At 39.0% G+C, this 2500-nt stretch overlaps 1 protein-coding gene across 1 annotated transcript in view; it reads right to left on the bottom strand.

Annotated features, from left to right (window-relative positions):
- The window catches only part of LOC125043826 (putative inorganic phosphate cotransporter), a 26631-nt gene that overhangs the window by 16521 nt on the left and 7610 nt on the right, over positions 1-2500 (bottom strand). The gene's annotated exons all lie outside the window — the stretch shown is intronic.

Here is a 2500-nt window from a genome sequence, read left to right as displayed (position 1 = left end):
GAGTCTCTCTCTCTCTCTCTCTCTCTCTCTCTCTCTCTCTCTCTCTCTCTCTCTCTCTCTCTCTCTCTCTCTCTCTCTCTCTCTCTCTCTCTCTCCCCTCTCTCTCTCTCTCCCCCCCCCTCTTTCTCGCTCTCTCTCTCTCTCTCTCTCTCTCTCTCTCTCTCTCTCTCTCTCTCTCTCTCTCTCTCTCTCTCTCTCTCTCTCTTTCTCTCTCTCTCTCTCTCTCTCTCTCTCTCTCTCTCTCTGGTTCGGAAGGTCTATTCGTAATTTCTCAACTGTAAGCTATCTATCTATCCATATATATATTCATCTATCTTTTTTCCTTTCCTTTTTAACTTTCTAGGTCGTTCGCGTGAGCCGCCATCCAGACTAGCTTGGTACTCAACGGTTCAGCTTGACAAAAAAAATTGGTTTCTGACCATACGGAAAATTATTTTCCGTTTAATGTTTTTTGTCATATCCAGGTTTCTTACATCATATATGTACAATTATAAATATCCATTCTTTCCATGTGTCTATTTATTTGTCTATTAATCCCCAACCTTATTCTCTCTCTCTCTATCGCTGTCTCACCCCCACTTCCATTCTCTCTCTCTCTCTCTCTCTCTCTCTCTTTCTCTCTCTCTCTCTCTCTCTCTCTCTCTCTCTCTCTCTCTCTCTCTCTCTCTCTCTCTCTCTCTCTCTCTCTCTCTCTCTCTCTCTCTCTCTCTCTCTTTCTCTCTCTCTCTCTCTCTTTCTATCTATCTATCTATCTATCTATCTCTATCTATCTCTATCTCTCTTTCTCTCTTTATCTCTCTCTCTCTCTCTCTCTCTCTCTCTCTCTCTCTCTCTCTCTCTCTCTCTCTCTCTCTCTCTCTCTCTCTCTCTTTCTCTCTCTCTCTCTCTCTCTCTCTCTCTCTCTCTCTCTCTCTCTCTCTCTCTCTTTCTCTCTCTCTCTCTCTCTCTCTCTCTCTCTCTCTCTCTCTCTCTCTCTCTCTCTCTCTCTCTCCCGTATCCACATCACAAAAAGGATTCAAAAAAAAAAAAAAAAAAAGGCAAGAAATGCAATAAATTTCAAAATGAAACTCAGCATGATATTCCAACAATGCGAACAGTTCACATTAATTTACAAGCCTTGAAATTGATAGGCAATATTTACTCAGTAATAAAATGTTCGCAAGGTACGTTTTGTTGAAGATGATTTAATACGGCACAATCCACAAATGATATGTTTGTGCTTTTAACCGAATGTTTACTCTTGGATATTGTCAAAATACATGAATAATCTTGTTTGCTTGCCAGAGTTAGAGTGCGCGTACGAATCTCTATATCTCTAGATTTATATACATTTTTAGTTCTTAATGTCATTTGTCCTGTATATTAAGTCCTTGTTCAAGCAGGTTTATAAGTGAAGGATCTATCAAAGATATGTACTCTTCGCGGACGGTTATTTGGTTTTAGATTCCGCAGCGCTTTGTACATATATTTACCTGTACAAAAAGGGATTAGGATATTTAATTAACGAAGTGTATTGGTTCACGGTTGTTGTTGTTGTTGTTGTTGTTGTTGCTTCTTTTTCTGTTTGTCAGTCAGATTACACGAAAATTTACTGACGGATTGTTCTGCATAATTATGGGAGTTTCCGAGTCTGATTATGATAGAGAACCGGATTTAGGATGGAATAAAAGGATTTGCCGCCAATATGGTACGTTAAATAAGTTTCCTGAGAAACTCTCATTTCTAAAATTATACGGTAAATATCATGAAAGATTTTTGTGTGCTGTCCCTGTTTACTTACTATTGCTTCTCTGTTAATCGCACAATATATGTTATTGTCATTTCTTTTTTTGTCTGTGTGTGCTCATCATGACCAATGGCATTGCTTACCGGCTTTATGTTTTTTTTCGTTATGACTAACTTTTTCTATTACCACTGATTTCTTTGTCAGTGTAGCCAATGTATTTGTTTGCATTTCTTAAGCATACTAGAAGTTATATGCAACAGTCGTGTACAACCTCTCTTCTTTGGTTGAATGATTCTGAAAGTTGGAAAATGACGAAAGATTTGTAAACATTTCGCTTGCCAAGACTACTTTTGCAATTCAGAATCTTGTTCTTGGCATTATGAATCCCGAGATGGCTTTAGATCAAACAGATGATTTTCCTCAATAGATCTGATTTCCGTTTGATGAATAATATTTCCATCTACTCAGTCAAGGCAGCAAACAGTTGTAAGGCTTGAGGCTGATAGATGGTCGACTCGCATGGCATGCTCTATCTGATTGACTTTTGTCCTCTCTGTGTCTCTCTCTCTCTTTCTCTCTTTCTCTCTCTCCCTCCATCTATCTATCTATCTATCTATCTATCTTTCTGTCTGTCTATGTGTTTGTGTGTTTCTCTCTCTTTCTCTTTCTCTCTGTTTTGCTCCCTCTCACACTCTTACCCTTTTCATCTCTTTCTCTCCCTCTCTCTCTCTCTCTCTCTCTCTCTCTCTCTCTCTCTCTCTCTCTCTCTCTCTC

The sequence above is a fragment of the Penaeus chinensis genome, chromosome 34, assembly GCF_019202785.1.
Source record: "Penaeus chinensis breed Huanghai No. 1 chromosome 34, ASM1920278v2, whole genome shotgun sequence".
Classification (NCBI taxonomy): Eukaryota; Metazoa; Arthropoda; class Malacostraca; order Decapoda; family Penaeidae; genus Penaeus; species Penaeus chinensis.
Note: the sequence above shows the minus strand (reverse complement) of the source record. Positions and strands in the feature narration are given on the sequence as shown.